This window comes from Tamandua tetradactyla, chromosome 21, assembly GCF_023851605.1.
Source record: "Tamandua tetradactyla isolate mTamTet1 chromosome 21, mTamTet1.pri, whole genome shotgun sequence".
In the NCBI taxonomy this organism is placed as follows: domain Eukaryota; kingdom Metazoa; phylum Chordata; class Mammalia; order Pilosa; family Myrmecophagidae; genus Tamandua; species Tamandua tetradactyla.
Genome location: NC_135347.1, coordinates 6,544,609 through 6,550,761, shown reverse-complemented (window position 1 = coordinate 6,550,761; position 6,153 = coordinate 6,544,609). Strand labels below are relative to the sequence as shown.

Here is a 6,153-nt window from a genome sequence, read left to right as displayed (position 1 = left end):
AGTAGACTTTTAGCTTATTAGTTTCTGTTTGGGCCTATCATGTTATTTAGAGTGACCATTTATTTAGAAAAAAAAATGTATTCCAATATAGTTTGTACTAATTATTGTACAAGAAAATACCTCAAAGGCATAAAATGAGATGCAGGAATTAAATGAAACATTCACCATCTTGATAAATTAAAAATGATTAAATTCAAAGTATAACATAATTTGCTTACAAGCTCATCCCCACATTTAGAGGAGACTGTTTAAGTATGTAATTCCTACAAAGTACAAGCACAAGTATGTTGTTCAGACCAACACAATGTATCTCTATGAGGCACTTAACCTCTCCTGTTTCAGAGTCCTCATAAGTAAAATAGGGAAACTGACTATCTATCATAAGGTTATTGTGAGGATTAAATGAGCTAACATGTATAAAGTATTTAAAGCAATTTTGACACAGAGTAAATGTTCTATATGCTTTAGATAGTATCATTACCATAATTACTGTCTGCTAAGTACTTTGCTTGTTACTGGGGAAACATACAACAGTAAGCAAGACAGACAAGCCCTCTGCCTTCAGGAAACTGAAGATCCACTGGGAGAGAGACATAAATAAATCAAAGAAGCAAACAAATAAATGCAAATAATAGACGCTATAATGGAAACAGTATCCTACCATTGAGACCATACTAGGGGACTCATTATAAATAGGTTGCTTAAGAGAACACCTCGGAAGAATATATTTAGACTGATAGTTAAAGAATTAGTACAAGTCAATTAAAAAACTGTAGGAAAGTACATTTCCAGGTAAACGGAACAGCACATGAAAATGCCTTGAAATAGGAGAAGATTTAGAGAGCCACGGTCCTAGCAGGAAATAAGTGGCACACTCAAACTGGGTTCACTGGAGGAGAGTGAGTGAAGATGCATGTACAAAGTTAGGATCAGGAAGCTGCAGCTTCTTGGACCTAGTACTAAACACAAGAGCTATCATCACCACTAAAGGGATGGGGAGGGCAAGGAGCAGAGGTTATCAGAACCCAGGTGGGAAGGAAGATGGAGGGCATGTAGATCTGGTCACCCTAAGAGGAGTTGACCTTAGGAGAGACAGAACGAGCCAGAGGTGACTTCACAGGGAAAGACCCTGGAGAAGAAATCTCCTCTCCTTCAGATCTGCTAGGACACTTTATTAGTCAACCGAATCAGAAGTCAAAAGGCAAGAAACCCCTTGATATGCACTAATCAGCCAACCTCTTGGCACAAAGGTCTAGTTGGAGAGAAGAGAGAGGAATGAGACAGGTAAATGGAAGACGCTAGCACCGTGAACTAGAAGAACTGAAGGAAAACCAGTAAGGATAGAACATAGTGATTAAGGAGAAAAGTGCTACAAAAAGAAGATGGATAGACAGGCGGGGGCTGAATTATTCAGGGAACGCAAGGGATTCAGATTTTATTCTATGTGCAAAGGGAAGTCATTGAAGGGTTTTGAGATGTAATCCAACTTAATTTTTAACAGATTACTTTGCCTGGTATGGGAAGATTAGATTGGAACAGCATAAGTGGAAGCAGGAGGCCCATATGGAAACTTTGGCAATAATCTAGACAAACACAAAAATGTGATGGTGGCATGGATTAACGTAGAAACAGTGGAGATGAGATGCAGAGAAGTAGACATATTAAAGTTGAGGTTTGAACTGACAGGACTTTCTCATGTATTTTATCTATGAGTAATTGAAAGGTGGAGTCAAAGATTCCCCTAGGTTTGCAGCTTAATTAATAAGCTAATTGTTGTTCACTGGGGAAGATAGGGCAGTAAGAAATTTGGGAGGGGAGGATAAGGAATTCAATCTTGGATGTGTTGTTTGACATGTCCCTAAGGTGAAGATGTCAATTAGGCAACAAATAGCGAAGTCACCAGCTCAAAGAAGTTGTCTGGCAGGGGAACAAAGTCATCAGAATGTGCTCATCATTAAAGCCATATAAAGAAAATTGATGACATCATCCAGAGAAAGTGTCATGAGGGACAAGAAGAATATCTCTGATTTATCCAGAGCATTTTTCATATAAACAAGTTGAATGTAAAGCTGAAACACTTACATTTTTGTGTCATAGACACCTTTGGTGGTCTAAGGACACCATCTCTGAGTAATGTTTACAAATGCAGAAAGTAAAATGTATAGGATACAAAGGAAGTCAGTTAATTTGAAATTCACTTATCCAAACATAAAAATCAAATTATTTGTTTATTTTTAATGTATTAAAAACTCTAGGAAGAAGAGGCCAGCCTTCGAGTGACAGCAACATAAGATGGCAGCCACCACAGGCTCTGGAGTAAAAGTCCCCAGCAATTTCCATTGTTGGAAGAACACAAAGAAGGCAAGAAAGGAGTAGAAGGTGGCACGGTTAACTGGAGTCTAGAAGATGATGAAGACGTGACACTTAACAAGATGGACAGGGATGATAATTGGGCCTCCAAGAACAATTTATGAAAACCAAATATACAGCCTTAAAATAGAATGTGGACCTAAATACCCAGAAGCCCCTCCCTTTGCAAGATTTGTAATAAAAATTAATATGAATGGAGTTAATATGAATGGAGTGGTGGACCCAGGAGCCATATCAATGGTGCTAGCAAAATGGCAGAATTCATGTGGCATCAAAGTTGTCCTGCAAGAGCTTAAGTGCCTAATGATGTCTAAAGAAAATATGAAAATCCCTCAGTGGCCTGAAGGACAGTATTACAGCAATTGATCAAAAAGAAAAACCACAGGCCCTCCCCCCACCCCCATTCGATTTAAGCAGGCTTCATTTTCCATAGTAGTAAACTTTCTAGATACGTCTTGTAGACCTCAAACTACTAGAAAGGAAGCTTCCATTCAAAGGTATTTTACCTTAAGATACTGTAAATGATACTAATTGTTTGTCCATTTGAAATATGTAAGCTGTGCTGTAACAAATCTCACTTTCAAGGGTAACCACTATCCTCATAGTTGAACTTGTGGGATTAAGAAAGTATATTTAAATTGGTTCCCATCATAACCGGTGGGGCACATCTAACTCAACTCTGAAAAGACACATTACACAATCACCTTGCTGCTGATTCCATGGACTGGGGCTGTCTTCTCCTCCTTCCTTTCTCTTTCTTTCTCTCCCTACAACAACCCTCCAGATTGGGGTGGTTTATGAGAATAGATGTGAAGGTTTCAGGTCACAGCCTGCTGGATTACTGCTAGGTATGTGGGGATGCTTCAACGGCACCCCCCGGGTTCTTTTTTTAAGTCTTAAATGACCACCTCATTCCAAGCCATCATGCCTTCCCCACTCTTCACTATCCCCCTTGGTCGAAGAAGACATTGTAATCCACACACACACATGCCAACTCTGCTCCCTACTGAAGTTAGCCTTTGGTGAGGAATTCTTTCAATGCTTTCCCCATAGCCATCCTCCTCCCCCTGCTTTTATCAAGAGGTGCTGCTTTTTCCTTCCTCCTCCTCACATTCCTTCCTTCACCACTGTGGTAGTGAGAGTCAGTTGTCAACTTGGCCAGGTGAAGTGCCTAGTCTTGTTGCTGTGGACATGAGCCAATGGTACGTGAAACTCATCTGTTGCTGATTACATCCGCAGTCAGCTAGGAGGCGTGCGTGCTGTAATGAATGATGTTTGACTTAACTGGATGGTGCTTAAATGAGAGAGCTCAATGTAGCACAGCCCAAGCAGCTCAGCATTCCTCATCTCAGCACTCGCAGCTCAGCCCAGGCCTTTGGAGATGCAGAAAGGAATCACCCCAGAGAAAGTTGTTGGAACCCAGAGGCCTGGAGAGAAGACCAGCAGACATCACCCTGAGACTTCCCACATAAGAAAGAACCTCAGATGAAAGTTAGCTGCCTTTCCTCTGAAGAACTAATGAAATAAATCCCCTTTTATTAAAAGCCCATCTGTCTCTGGTATGTTGCATTCTGGCAGCTAGCAAACTAGAACAACAACAATCTGCTTTCCCTGACACTTCATTGCTTTGGCAAGAAGCCCTCCAGTGAGGTAGGAAAGAGTCTCTGACCTCCCTCATTTACTTTTGGTGCCACATTTCTTTACTCTTCACCAGCCTGGGAAATGAAATGGGTCCTCAGCCCTGCCACCCTCTGCTGTCATCGTCAGCTGATGCACTTTTTTAGCTCAGGTTTTGATATGGTGAAAAAAACAGTCCCCAGAGTTACTCAGACCTCCAGCTCTCAGAGGCCTTGGTGGGTAAAGTTGGAGAAAGGTCACATAAAGACACTTGTAAGCACACACAACCCCTCTGAATTAATTGTTTCATTTTCTTGTAATTGCTTTTGCATTTTAAAAATTGAAGAAGTTTTAAACAGAGTTCTCATTGGGTTATCCTTGCAACCCATTTGAGTCCAGTTTGGAATCTGACAACTAGAACAAAAAGAACCTTGAATTCGGTACATACTTTGGTTTTGGTGCTGCTGCCTCTCACAATCCTCAGCAGGGATTAAGGAAGAATTCGGTGTGCACAGCACATCCCTGAAATGGGTGGGGTTGACTTTCTGACAAATTGCTGTGCTTTCCCAGTTTTCTGCTCGGGACCACTAAATGCTGAAATGTGGCTGTGTACTAAAATAAAAGCAATTCATTGTGTCCTAAAACAAACAAACAAACAAAAACCTTTACAGGTAGGTCTAGTAACTACCATAATTTTGAAGTAGTGGTGAGCACAAGGGTGTTTGTGGCATCTGTGACAAGTGGAATTTGATATAAAAACAAATCTGTTCCTTTTGCTACTGCAAAAGTCGCACAAATTAATGAATTAATTAATAATTTAAAAGATGATTATTAATATTATTATTATTAATTTCATTCTATTGCGAGTGTGCCTACAGTCAAATGAAGGGGATATTAAACACTAGTAGGGGACATTCCCCATTGTCAAGGAGGTCACTGTCTTGGTAACACTGGAGGATAGGAAAGAGAGAAAGAAAACACCAAAGTCATTATGCATTTGCACTGTGGTAAGAAAACTTGTGTGCAAAAGGAATGCTCAACAAGCTTTGGGGGCAAAGTGGAAGGCATTAGGAAGTCTTCTTATGGATGTCTCTTTAGCTCTGTCAGTAAACAAGTAAATGTTTGGCATTTCACATAAAGTGGTTGCATGAGAAAGCAAATAGAATCTGAAACAGGGTAACCAAAAGAGCAAAAGCACAACTGCTCCAGGGACGTCACATTTTCTCACAACTGCTATTTCTTCCAGGCTCCCAAAAGACATCCTGACCTGACCTACAGAACTAAGGTATAAAGAATCCTTTGAGCTTACAAATCACCTATATGGAATCCACTTCAACGACATGGCTTGACCCCTCATTTCATTCTGGTCTCTGCGCTAAGGTCACATTATCAGCTGGAACTTTGCTCATCATCCAGTGCAAAATTACCCTTCTCTCCAATGTTCTCTACCTCCTGATTTTTTTTCCTATTCCATTTACAAAGTTTTTATTATGAATTTTTATTATGAGCTCATGAATCACATTTTTAATCTGGTTCTGTTCATCACTTTTTTCCCTCCAAAAAAAATCCCTCAAACTTATAAAAAATAGAAATGCATAAATATACACTGACAATTATGCACAGTTTTTACACAACAGCTACAGTCAGACTAATGTTACTACTTACTACTATCTGAAAGTATGCTTTGGAGAGAGAATGCTAGTTCATTATCAGTCTACTCCACCACAATGTAAACTTCTCAAGGGCTGGGACTTTTATTTACAGCCATTTCTGCAAGACCTGGATGAGAGATTGGTATACAGTAATATGCCATGAAATATTTATCTAATAAATTAGTTAATCCACACATTATTTGAGGGTATGTTGGTCCTCGTCCAGTTGTAGCCATGGCTACCACCCTGTCTCTCATGTCTATGTCCGTCATCTTGTATATGCCACAATCTGGCCTTGTCCCTCACTGTTCTACCTTCCAGTTCTACCCTCACCTTTGGATGAAGTTCTTTGGCTTTTCCCACTGGAAACCCAATAACATGGAGTAGGAACTCCATATAGATGTCCCACTCCAATGTAATAGCCTACTTCTCTCTGAAGATGGAAGCATATATGCTCTATATCCCTGCCCCATTGATAATATATCTCAAAATTGCAAAATGGCTAAAAAGTCCT

At 40.0% G+C, this 6,153-nt stretch overlaps 1 pseudogene; it reads left to right on the top strand.

The window, feature by feature from the left end:
* Positions 1-2,292: 2,292 nt before the first annotated feature.
* Positions 2,293-2,736, top strand: LOC143665264 (ubiquitin-conjugating enzyme E2 variant 1 pseudogene; annotated as a pseudogene).
* The last annotated feature ends 3,417 nt before the right edge of the window (positions 2,737-6,153 follow it).